Source organism: Hemicordylus capensis, chromosome 2 (genome assembly GCF_027244095.1).
Source record: "Hemicordylus capensis ecotype Gifberg chromosome 2, rHemCap1.1.pri, whole genome shotgun sequence".
Classification (NCBI taxonomy): Eukaryota; Metazoa; Chordata; class Lepidosauria; order Squamata; family Cordylidae; genus Hemicordylus; species Hemicordylus capensis.
Genome location: NC_069658.1, coordinates 314,623,957 through 314,637,373, shown reverse-complemented (window position 1 = coordinate 314,637,373; position 13,417 = coordinate 314,623,957). Strand labels below are relative to the sequence as shown.

Below are 13,417 nucleotides of genomic sequence, written 5' to 3'. Positions count from 1 at the left end.
CCCTGCTAAATATAAGAGAATCACCATGTTAAAAGGTGCCTCTTTGCAAAGTTAGCAGGGGCTAGTTCAGTTTTCATGTTAGTCCACTTTGCACATGAGATTTCTCTACACAAGTGTCCCTTGGTTAAAAGAAGAATATATATTTTACCAAATGTGAAGGTAAGACACACATGGCAATGTTACAGTTGTGAATTAACTAGGAAGTTGCAATTGATGGAAGCATAATCCAAGCTACTTCTAAGCCAATCGTTTCAGGTTCTCTCTTCCTTGTTCTAAATATTACAAGATATTCAGCCAGTTTAAGAATAGCCTGAATTATATAGTTTAACTTGCTGTGGGTTTCTCATTCTGTGGAAACATGACACTAATTGCAGCTGAGTCTAAATTGGCACAGTTGCTGCTTCCTGGCAGTCTATGAATTACAGTGGCAGAAGGAAGTTTAATCCAACAGCCTGATCTTCAAAACATCCAGTTAAGTGCAGTTGCTAGAATTTAGCTGATTTGGCCCCACTTAATTCAGTGGGATTAAATCTGTTTAAAACCAAGCATTTCCATTTCACTGGGTTGTGAATCATGCTGAAAGACTGTTACAGACAATATTTTTTTTAAAGAAACCTCCTTCTGCTGCCTGCATGTTTCATACTCAAGCCATATGTTGTAAAAATTAGTAGCCGCCTAATTGTTAAAGAGAGTAAAGTAGCTAAACTTGTCCAGTGGGTATACTCTCCCAAAATGCTCAAGCTTTACATGCTTTTAAGGAATTTTATGCTTCTTTCCCTAAATTTGTAATGTGTTTATGCTTTCTCCATAGCTGGTACCAAAAATGAATTTATAGATTAGGTTGTTGAGTATTTGTGCTTCTTCAGTTTATATAAGAAAATGTATTGACTAAACAAGAAGAGGAAGGCAGGGATTTTTCTCATGAATAAAAACATCTTTCCATGCATTAAAAGGGTGGCTTCAGCCCAGGTATGCACAAGCACTATAAAGAGCACACCTGCTCCCATGAAGGGTGGGTGATGACAAAAAGAGTATTGTATGACCATGTCTAGTAAACAGCTGGTTAGGCCCAATTCAGACATCACACCAAACCTCAGGTAAATATAGCTGAGGAATTTTTTTTTAAAAAATTACCTGAATGCTTGAAGCTGCAGTTCTATCCCCCAACTGCGGCTCCATTTTTGCCTCAGAACCTGAATTTGAACCTTCAGTTTGTAGTGAGTCCTGCTGCTGAAACCAGAGGTTCTGAAGCACCATTGTGTCCAAATTCTGCGGCTGCTGTAACATGGGTTTTGTGAGAAAGTTCCTCCCACTACCATAAAGAGGTCAGCTTAGAACAGCTGAGAAATGTGTCTGTACTAGGGCGGCCACATCTCTCACTGGCTGTCCCTCAAGAGTGAATGCTCTGCTTGTGCCATCACCTCACTCCTTCTGCCGTGGCTTGGCAACAAGGACACTGTGTCCCTAGAGTTCCTGCATTTAAAGAGCCAGAGCCAGATCAGAATAAGCCTGCTTTCCTCTGCTTGCTTTGGATCTTACGTGTTCCTCAGCAAGAAAAGGCTGGGAGGAAAAGATGGAGAGAGCAGGAGAGAGTTCCCAAACGTTATCATTTCAGTGTTCATGTTAAGGAGACATTTAAACCAGACAAACAGACATAAACAGGTTTCTGTACACACAGAGCAGCTGCCTCTGTACCAGCACAGAGGAGTAAGAGCAACAGCAGAGAAGCACAGGCAAAAAGATGAGTTTTCTGCAGATATACCTGGGAGCGTGTGTGTGCACGCGTGCGCGCACACACACACACACACACACCCCACTTCATCAGCAGGAAAGACAGCTGTAAGGTAATGAACAAGTGTTCTACTTTTAAAGTACAAAAGACTCAGGCGCTGCACCTGGGCACCTGTGCGAGTACTATTGAAGCTAATGCAGGGACACTAGCACATTAACCCCACCTGTAGTCCCCTTGTTTTTGTTCAGTTAATTAAAGAAAGGTAATCTTCCATTACATGTGTGATGTGTGTTTCTGTTAATGGCATTGCTATATTCACATTGGGGTGTGTGTGCTGGCATGTGAGGGGAGGCTAAAAACTTAGGGGTTCTGTTGTTGTGGTCCTGGGTTTCCATAGGAAAACCAAGGGATCAGAGAGTTTTTAAGGGCAGTGCCTGTCTTGCTTATGAGGCACAGGGGGTTGGTTTAGGGGATTGTTAGTGCTACAAGTGATCAATGCTTGCACTGCTTGGGCACTCTCCAGTGCACTCCTCAATGAGGTGCCTTGCATGGGGGACCTCTGCTTAGAATTCCTATTGAAATAGATGTGAAAGCTTCCAAGGAAATAAGAGGAAGAGGCAGACACACAAGGAATCCTAGCATCTGATCTGAGGCAACTGTTTCTGAAGCTAAGAGGGTTGAAGGAGTTGCTTGTGTTGTCTGACTGGACACCAGTACATGAGGTGTCTAGCGTGGTTGACTGTGACATGTATCTTTAAAGTGCACATGCACAGATAACCAATTACTACTTTGGCATCCATTGTGGCAATATTTGTCATAGCTTTCTAAAGGTAAGTTGTAAGTTTATTTCGGTCACAGACCAGATTAACAAACAATCACAATTAATAGCATTGATAAGAAAATTCAAAAATTTCAAAAGTTTACAAAATCACAAACTATTCAAATTACTAATACAGTCTTTATGGAGCATTGACGCCACAAAACAGAACTTTGCCACCTGAAATTACAGGTTTAAAATTGGCCAGCATAATTTCCAAATAAAATTGGTCTTTGTAACCAGGATAAATGGCTAAAATAGGAGCAATAAATTTGGTGCGAGCGTCCTTGTAAAACTGGCAATAAAGAATAACATGGGTAATAGACTCTATATCCCCTGAGCCACAGGGACAACAGCGCTGATCATAAGGAAGTAGTTTGAATTTACCATCAAGTACTGCCAAAGGGAGAACGCTCAATTGCGCGAGGGTCAGAAATCTCCTAAATTTTGGTACCAAGATCTGGTCTAAATATTTAGCCAGTTTATAGTTAAAAGTTTGAGAACCTAAGTAAATTCCCTTAGGTAACCATGCGGACTCTTCCTGCAAATCTATATCTCAGAGCCATTGCTTCACAAAGCAAAGCACCGGCTCTAATCCTTGCCCAATAAGATCTTCTTGAGACGTGCTGAAGTGATGCAATTTTAATTTCAAAGCTGATTTCCATTTGTAAATGAAACTGTCTGATAACACTAAAGGGGCAAGACCAGCCGGAAAGAAGACCAGGCTTAACCAAAATTTAATTCTGCAAAACCATACTCTTGCTTTCAGAGTGGTGACCCCTGCTTCCCTACAAAGGATGGCATTTGCTGTACCCCTGGGTACCTGAAAAATAGCCTTCAGGAATTTGGTTTGTACTGTTTCAAGCTGAGAGAAATTTTCCAGAGGACCGATCTGCGCCCCATAAAGAATTTGGGGATATATCTTGGCCTTCAACAATTTTATAGCCGCTGGTACGAAAAAGGACTTAATCATATTTGCTGTCTGTTGAGCACTTTGGGAAATATAATCAAGGTGGGCTTTACGTGTTCCAGTTTGGTGGAATACTACCCCCAAATACTTAAAAAACCTTAACCTGTTCAATACTATGCCCGTTTATTGTCCATTTAAAGATTTTGGGGTGCTTTGAAAACACCATTATCTTGGTCTTAGAATAATTGATCTCTAACGCCTCCTTCTCAGTATACTTACCTAAGGAAGTCAAAGCACGAATGAGACCTATCCTGGTTTGAGAGAAAAGGGCAATATCATACGCATAGAGTAATAATGAAACATGTCTGCCAACGAGTTTGGGGGGGTGCAAATCCAAATAATTATTATTAATTATTATTAATTTGATTTCTCTACCGCCCTTCCAAAAATGGCTCAGGGTGGTACACCTGGTTTGATCGGGAATGTTTGGAGGCTAAGAAAAAACTTACTCAGTGCCTTAAATTGTATGACACAGGTACTTCTAATGTAGCACCATCAACTATAATAACTCTTAAGAATCAATATAAGACTCTGGTAAGAAACAAGAAATTACAGGCTAAAACAGCTGAATGGGATGAACTTATTGCTGCCTCCAAACTTAAAAACCAAACTCAATTTTGGCATCTAATTACAGGTTCTATGGGTAGGACTTCAAACTACACATCGTATGTGACACAAATGGCTTTAGCCCTGGGCATGAACCTGGGTAACCAACAGAAGGGAGAGCTGGACCTGTTATTTTCACCTCATTGACTGCCAGTATCTTGAGGCCAAGATACTGGCTGCGTTGCCCCTGAACCCGGCTTTTAAATAGTCATCCGGGGTCACTGGAAGAAACCAACAACACTTTTCCAGCCTAACAGGCGTCTAGAGAATTTCTATAGGGTGCAATTGGATGACATTACATCCTTTTTGAAGAACAACCCCACCCCAAATTCGATCATCGTGGAGGTGTCTCTACAGTGGACCAGGGGTCACAGCCAGTCAGTGCCAAGTGACGAAGAGGACAGAAAGTTGGACTTTTTCGGGAGGCGACTATACTCCGCCTTAGCCCTACATTTGAGCGTGGCCAATAATCAGGCCTATAATGCCCAATATAATCATTTTTTTGTGGGAGAAGGTGAGTCCCTTTCTGGACCTCCTCCCACAGGACAAGAGGGATCTGGCAAAATCATTTGTTTATTTTTTATTATTTATTTATTTGATTTCTATACCACCCTTCCAAAAATGGCTCAGGGCAGTTTACAGAGAAATAATAAATAAATAAGATGATGGATCCCTGTCCCCAAAGAGCTCACAATCTAAAAAGAAATATAAGATAGCCATCAGCAGCAGTCACTGGAGGTACTGTGCTGGGGGTGGATAGGTCCAGTTACTCTCCCCCTGCTAAATAAAGAGAATCACCACATTAAAAGGTGCCTTTTTGCCAAGTTAGCCCACAAGGTCATTCAGGTGGCCAAACAAGAACTTTATTCAGCCCGGCATTTGGTGGAATGTGCAGCTAAGTTGATGGCCACATCCGTGGCTCTCAGATGACACACGTGGCTGCGTTCATCGGAGCTGCATTATGAGGCCCGCGTGTGAGTTGAGGACTTGCCCTTTGAAGGCTCTAACCTGTTTTCTGAACAGACTGATGACACGCTCCAGAAAGTCAAGGAGTTGAGAAGCACGGTGCATTGCATGTCCTACGCCTCCCCGGCTGCCAAGCCGCAGAAGACTGCTAAGTGGTCACCTTATCAATTGCAGAAGGCCTCTTCGAGACTACAGTCACCTTCAGAAAGTTCTTTTCAGGCCAACAAGCCCCAGGCACGATACAAGTCAGGCAAGCAGCCCTGTGAGCAAGCCTTTCAGAAATAGCGCCCAAGTACCTTCCAAAAGAAGCAGTGACTTGGAGTGCTACAGGACTCGCCTGGTCCCATTCTTGGACAGCTGGGACAAAGTGACTACGGACCAGTGGGTCCTTACAATTATATGTTTGGGCTATGCCCTCGAGTTTTCCAGACCATAGCCGGTGTCTGGGTTCATGATGACTCCTTGCACTCCAGAGTTGGGTGAGGAGGTTGCTGTTCTCCTGGAAAAGGATGTGATCAAGAAAATCGCCAACCCCAACAGCCCCAGGTTCTATTCCCGGTACTTTCTTGTGCCAAAACCAGACGGGGGCCAGCACCCTATACTAGACCTCAGGGACCTGAACAAACATTTGGTCTACAAAAGGTTCCAAATGCACTTGGTACCGGCCATTATGACCATCCTGGAAAAGACCATGTGGATGGTTTCCCTGGACCTAGAGGATGCGTACTATCATGTTTCTTTACACCCTCAGCATTGATGCTTCCTGCAGTTTCAGATCAGGGGATCCCCTATCAATTCAACGCCTTTCCTTTTGGCCTCACAACCGCACCGAGAGTCTTTACAAAATGTCTGGTCCTGGTGGTTGAGTTTCTGCAGGAGCAAGGTTTTGCTGGTGCTGCCGTACCTAGACAATTTGCTCATCGTGGCGAGCACTAGGCGTGCAGTTCTGGACGCTCTGGAGATCGTGCTAGATACCCTGCAGGATCTGGGTTTCCAAATAAACTTCAAAAAATCTCAGTTGGATTCCACCTGTCGAATTCAGTTCATTGGACTGATTTTCGACAGAACCTTGGAAAAGCTCTTCCTCCCGATGGGTTGCATAGTTTCTGTCCAGAAACTAGTGGCCGTTTTTCTAGCTGCTGGCCCACAGACTATGCGTTCCTAACAGCGCCTGTTGGGTCACATGGCATCGAGTACATACGTACTACCTCAGGCACATATTCGAATGCACGTCATTCAGAGATGGTTTTTGGATGTGTTCAATCCCCTTCAGGATCCAGGCCATCTAGAGTGCACGCCCCCTCAATGGGTGCAGACGGCGGTGGAGTGGTGGATGGAGTTTCGGCATTTGAGTGTAGGTACTCCCTTTCTAGCCCCTCAAGCCTGGTGGGTGGTCACAACAGACACATCAGAGCTCAGCTGAGGGGCACACCTAGACAGGCTTCATCTGAGTGGACACTGGTCCCCCAAAGAGAGGACTCGGCACATCAATTATTTGGAACTCTTGGCCATTTTAAACGCTCTCAAAGGCTTCTTACCCATGATCGGCGGTCACACACTGATTATACAAACCAACCATACAATGGTGAAAGCCTATGTCAATCACCAGGGCGGCACATCATTGCGGAGCCTTCTGTTTCTGTCTCTGGTCCTTTAGCATTAGTGCATGGCACATGCGATAACACCTCAGGCGGTTCACATACAGGGTTCCCTGAATGTTCAGGCAGACACTCTGAGCAGAATGATGGTGATCTCCCACAAGTGGGCATTGCATCAAGGTGTTTTGAGGGACATATTTGTAACTTTGGGGTCCCAACTCTGGACTTATTTGCTGCATCCCAGGACAATAAACAGTGTGCCTGTTACTGCTCCAGGGGAGGAGAGGGCGAGGGTTCTCTGGGTGATGCTTTCATCCGGTCTTGGACGGGCCCTTTTCTGTATGTGTTTCCCCTCATTACAAGAGTCCTGCGCAAACTGAGGGTGGATCAGGCCTGGACAATCCTGGGTGGATCAGGAGGCCTTGGTTTCCGACCCTGAGGTGCTTGGCGATGGACTGGAAATGCCTACCTGCCCTGCTGGACCTGCTGTCACAGGAACAGGGACGGGTGCTCCACCTGGATGTTCAGTCTCTCCATCTGATGGGGTGGAAGATCCTGACAACTTCCCATTCAGACTTAAGGAAGTTTTGGTTGCTGCTAGAAAGCAGTCCACACAGAGGTCGTATGAGCACAAGTGGACTCATTTCACTTCCTTCGCTCCCTACATAGGTTTGATGCATTTAATCCATCTGTGCAAGATGTATATAACTATCTATTGTCCCTTAAGGAATCTGGTTTAAAGCTTTCATCCCTTAAGGTGTATTTGGCTGCTATTGTGGCACGTTACCCCTTTGGCCGGGCTTCATGATTTAAAGATCTGGTGGTAAAAAGTTTTCTGAAATGTTTAACACACATGTTCCCAGACAATCTGGTTATGTCACCGGCTTGGGACCTGTCAGTTGTCTTGGCTGGTCTACCATGGCCGCCATTTGAGCCTTTGGCTTCAATTGATCCCCATCTCCTGACTTGGAAGGTCGCCTTTTTTGTGGCCATTACCTCCGCCAGGAGAGTGAGTTAGTTAAAGACCCTGAGGTCTGGCCAACCATACCTTCAGTTCCATAAGAACAAGGTCATACTCAAGACAGATGTCAAGTTCCTGCCTAAAGTGGTGTCTATGTTTCACCATTCATCCCTGCTCACTTTGCCCGTGTTTTTTCCAAATCCTTCATCGGATGCGGAAAGGAGGTTACACTGTTTAGACGTTCGAAGGGCATTGTCCTTCTACGTTCAGAGGTCTGCTGAGTGGAGAAAATCTCCTTCCTTATTCTTTCTGTATGGTGGGTAACGTAAAGGTCTCCAAGTCTTGGCCCAATCCATGTCTAGGTGGATCGTTTCCACAACTGAACTTGGTTGTCAGTTGACTCATAAGCAGTTGCCTGCAACAGTTAAGGCGCACTTTGTTAGGTCTGTGGCGGCCTCTGTGGCCTTTGATCAGGCGGTCCCATTGGACACTATATGTCAGGTAGCTACTTGGGCTTCACCCCATTCCTTTATCCGTCATTATGCAATTGATACCAGGACACGGAATGATGCTGTATTTGGCAGGAGTGTCCTGCAATGCATTTTCAGTTGATGTACTTGTTTCTAAAATATTAAATTCTGGCAGATTATATTTGCTTCTGTTCTTCTGTCCTCCTTGGGTGCTAGCTTGTTATGCGCCCATTTGTGTAGAAGACAGAGACCATGTGAAGAACAACAGGTTACTCACCTGTAACTCTGGTTCTTCTAGTGGTCATCTGTATTTCTACATGCCCTCCCATCCTCCCCGCGGGGTTCACTGAAGCTGGACTCTGTGACTGAAGGGAGAGGAGTAGGGATGTGTGTTCTGTTTCTATGTTGAACTGGTTTGGTTCTATGGTACTAGACCAGACCGAACCCCCCACCCCACCCCCCCCCCATGGTTCAGGGGGTGGGGTTCTGAAATTTCTAAAGTTAAAAGAATTACCTTAAAATTGCTCTTCAAGGCGGCAGCAGGAGGTGTGTCCATGGAGGTTCTGCCTCCCACCGCTAGCCTTCAAAATGCCCCCCTCGGGCCTTTTCGGCCCATTATTCGGCCTATTCAGGCCTTCATAATATGGAGCAGAGGCCAAAATGGTGGCCACTGTGCATGCGCAAATAACTTCTGCGAGGCCTCACAGAGGCCATTTGTGCATGCATGGTGTCCATTTTTAATTCGGGAGGTGTAGGGGACCGAACTGGTCTGGTTGGATTCAATTCTGGTCCAGACTCAAACTGAACCGGGCCAGCCAGTTCCATGCACACTCCTAATGAGGAGTGGCGCAGCCACATATAGTGGCTGGGGGCGGGGTTCCTACCCAAAGCAGGAGAATTGAGCTTGTTATATTCCAACGAGGTCTCTGTGCAGGCTCATAGCCCATTTGTGTAGAAGTACAGATGACCACTAGAAGAACCAAAGTTACAGGTGAGTAATCTGTTGTTTCATTTTTATGTAATGTATTTCATTGGTACTGAATATTTGTGCTTCACCTTTGGTTGACAATTTATCTTCCCTGCACTGAACATGTAACAGGACATTTTAAAGTTGAAGAATATTGGAATGCAACATTTATTCACTTACATCTTAAAGAAACATTCAGATACATTCAGTGCAAGACTAATACCCACTATACCCTGTGTGTTTTTTGTTGTACTGAACAACCATTTTTTGTACTAACCTCAAATGGCAATGCACAACATATTCCTAATATGCACAGTGCTTGACTTCCATAACAGACCTCATTCAGTGAGAATCATCACACAGCTTTCTTTAAGGGCAAAACCATATTGTTAGCAATTTCCAAACAATCAACTCAGCGACTGTGAGAGATGATGGTGTGTCTTTGTGTTGTGGCCAGACCATTCTTCTGAACTCTCTCCCCCAGTGGCGCTGTATGCAAAAATGACTACAGTAACAGGCACCTTAGAACATATATCCATGAAATGGCCACTGCCTCTTCCATTTGGAGATAGCCTAAACCTGAAAGCTGCTCCTTACACTTATTTATTATTTTTATTTCATTTAACATATTTATATACCACCCAAAACATATGTCTCTGGGCAGTTTACAATAAAACAGTATAAATTAAAACAAAATTGAAAAGTATTTTAAAAAATTAACAAAATATTAAAAACTAAATATAATTTAAGCTTGGGTGAACAAATGTGTCTTAACTGCCTTCGTAAAAGTTATCAGAGATGGGAAGGGTGTATTGGACAGAGGTGGGAAATAAAAAATGGTTTAACATGTATGTTTGGATATTATTCCCATGCAAAAGTTGGAATTTGTCTATTTGAAACAATAGTTCTACATCTTGCTGAAAGCCACTGCCCTCCCTTCCCGCTTTGTCCATTACAGGACTTTTTTGATATCTCTGCTCCCACACCCATCCATTACAGGACCCTTTTGAACAGGAGGTCTTTTTAGGACTGGCTCATTAAAAAGCCATTGATTTTTAAGGACCAAATTGTTCTCGCTTGCATAAAAAACATAAGAACAGCCCTGCTGAACAGCCAATTGCCCATCTAGTCCAGCATCCTGTTTCACACAGTTGCACACATGATGCCTCTGGAAGCCTACAGGCAGGAGTTAAGGGCATGCCCTCTCTCCTGCTGTTACTCCCCTGCAACTGGTACTCAGAGGCATCCTGCCTTTGAGGCTGGAGGTGACCCATAGCCCTCCAACTAGCAGCCGTTGATAGACCTCTCTTCCATGAAGTTATCCAAACCCCTTAAATCCATCCAGGTTGTTGGCTGTCACCACACCTTGTGGCAGAGAATTGCACAAGTTGATTATGCATTGTGTGAAAAAGTACCTCCGTTTGCTGCTCCTAAATTTCCTGGCAATCAGTTTCATGGGATGATCCGTGGTCGTAGGGAGATGAGTTTTTCTCTATCCACTTTCTCCACACCATGCATGATTTTATAGAACTCTATCGTGTCTCCCCTCAGTCGTCATCTTTCTAAACCAAATATTTTATTTATTGTTGCAAATAGCCCCAGGTGGTGTAGCCTTGCCTCATAAGAAAGATGTTCTAGGTCCTTGATCATCTTGGTTGCCCTCTTCTGCACCTTTTCCAGTTCTACAATGTTCTTTTTTGGTTGTGGTGACCAGAGTCGTATGCAGTACTCCAGCTGTGGGTGCACCATAGTTTTGTATAAGGGCATTATAATATTAGCAGTTTTATTTTCAATCCTCTTCCTAATGATCCCTAGCATGGAATTGGCCTTTTTCACAGCTGCCGCACATTGAGTCGACACTTTCGACGAGCTGTCCACCACGACACCAAGATCCCTCTCCTGGTCAGTCACCGACAGCTCAGATCCCATCAGTGTATACTTGAAGTTGAGGTTTTTCGTCCCAGTATGCATCACATTACACTTGCCAACATTGAACCACATTTGCCATTTTGTTGCCCACTCACCCAGTTTGGAGCACTTTCGTTCCTTTTATGGCTTCCTTGACATTACCTGTTAACCATGCTGACATCCTCCTGGACTTAGTGGTACCTTTCCTCCTTTGGGGTATACAGTCTAACTGGGCTTCTAGTATTGTGATTTTGAGTAAACTTCATGCATTCTTGAGCGAAGTGATTCTCCTGATTTTTCCTTTCAGCTGTCTTTTCGCCATACTCCTCATTTCAGAGAAGTTTCCTTTTTTTGAAATTCAAAGTGTCTGCGTTGTACTTCCTTGGTGATTCTCTCCCCACATGTATGTTGAATTTGATTGCAATATGGTCACTGTTCCCTAAAGGGTTGATGACGCTGACATCATGCACCAGGTCCTGGGTGCCACTCAGAATAAAGTCCAAGGTTGCCTTCTTTCTAGTTGGTTCCATGACCTACTGTTCTAGGGCACAGTCCCTCAGTGTATCTAGAAATTTGACCTCTTTGTCATTACCTGATTGTGAATTTACCTAGTCTATATGTGGGAAATTAAAGTCAGCCATTATTACTGTCCTGTCTCTCCTTGATGCCTCTCTGATTTCCTCCTGCAACTCCCAGTTACTGTCAGCATTTTGATCTGGATTATGATAACACGTCCCCAGTAGCACATTTCCTTTCAGGCCTTGTATTGTCACCCACAGTGTTTTTGTGGAGGGTTCTGGTCCTCCTAGGTTTCCTAGCTTGTTAGATTCTATCCCTTCTTTTATATACAGTGCTACTCTACCTCCATTGCTGTGCCATAAGTATTGTATGAGCTTTTGTACAAGCAACCCCCTTTTTTTGTCTGTCAGATGTGAGAATCAGAAAAGAAAAGAAAAAGTACTGTGTTGCCATGACAAGTTCTGGCAGAAATATGGTGCCTTTCCTATAAAAAACAAGCATATCTCCAAGCCTTAGAAAAAAAGTCAGATATGAAGTGCTGTTTTTCATTTGAGGGTGGGTGAGTGTATATATGCTTTTATGAGGCTTCCCCACCCTCATTTCCTGAATAGTGCTTGTTATCTACTGTAAAAATAATCTTGTGTTGATTGTTTCCTTCCACTGCAGTTATTCATTAGAGTAAAAAGTGCTGATCATTCTGGGTAGATACAAGAAGGGAACTCGCCATCTGCAGACTGCAATCTGCCAGCAAGTTTCTTTCTTTCTCTTTTTCAAAATTGGAAAGCAAGTTTAGTTTGGTAGCTCTGCCTTTTATTTCCTGTGAGATAATCTTTGTGTAGAGAATCTTACTCATGATTTACAATGAGGTGTTCGCATTTGAGGAAAAAATGGCACTGCAATCATTTAAACTGTGCAGTCACCTCCCTGACTGGCTGAACGTGAATAATGAGCCTGGAAGCGACAGTCCTGCTAAGACAAACTGAGGCAAAAGATTAAGTAGATGGATGTCGGTAAAGATTTATCATTTCTGTGTGTAAACCAACAACTATGGAAAGGTCGGACTATTTGTCTACAGATACAAGCTCTGTGTTCCGATGCCTTTAGCTCTATTTAGATATTAAGGCTATTCACATGACACGAGATGCCTGGGGTAACCCAGGCGGCTCGTGTCATCTGGAGTGCTGGGAGCCCTCCACTCCTGGCTGCTCTAGAATGTGGTAGCCCTGTTTTTTAACCCATGGTTTTACCGATGATTTTTTTAAATTAAGATTTATCATAATAGATTTTCTCATTAGGTGTTTCTCAAACCCCTAATGCTGATTAGAGAAACTGACAGGTACTGCTATAGGCAGTTCATTTCGATGGAAGATATATACATCATCCGATCTTCTGGTTTCTGGATAAGACTGGAACAAGATCTTCTAATATTCATATGGCCTCTTCCAAAATTAGAGGCACTTCCTAGTTTCTATCCACTCCCTCCATGTAATAAAACTTTACTTTCCCATCTGTCCTCCGTGAATTTATCTAAACCCTTCTTAAAGCCATCCAGAATGCTGGCAGTCACCACATCCCGTGGCAGAGAATTCCACAAGTTGATTTATGCATTCCTCTGCCTCCTGTCAGTGATAACCAACCACATGGCTCAGGGGTGAGAAAATGCCCCATGTCAATATGGCAGAAGATAGGTTGTATTAGACATTGCAGAATTATGGAGGGAAACAGATATATGGTTGTCTTTTTTGTGTGGAAGTTGCATGTATATTGTAATATCTAGTTTGCACATAATATGTTAAAAGAGTGCTTTGTTGAATACATCTGTCAAAACACATTTCCCCATCTGGATTATATGCTGATATGTTCTAAGTTGTTTCTCTTCTAGCTCTGTTCACACAGTTTATTT

The 13,417-nt window shown here is 43.6% G+C and overlaps 1 protein-coding gene across 1 annotated transcript in view; it reads left to right on the top strand.

Moving 5' to 3' along the window:
- The window catches only part of SYN2 (synapsin II), a 354,597-nt gene that overhangs the window by 52,249 nt on the left and 288,931 nt on the right, over window positions 1–13,417 (top strand). The gene's annotated exons all lie outside the window — the stretch shown is intronic.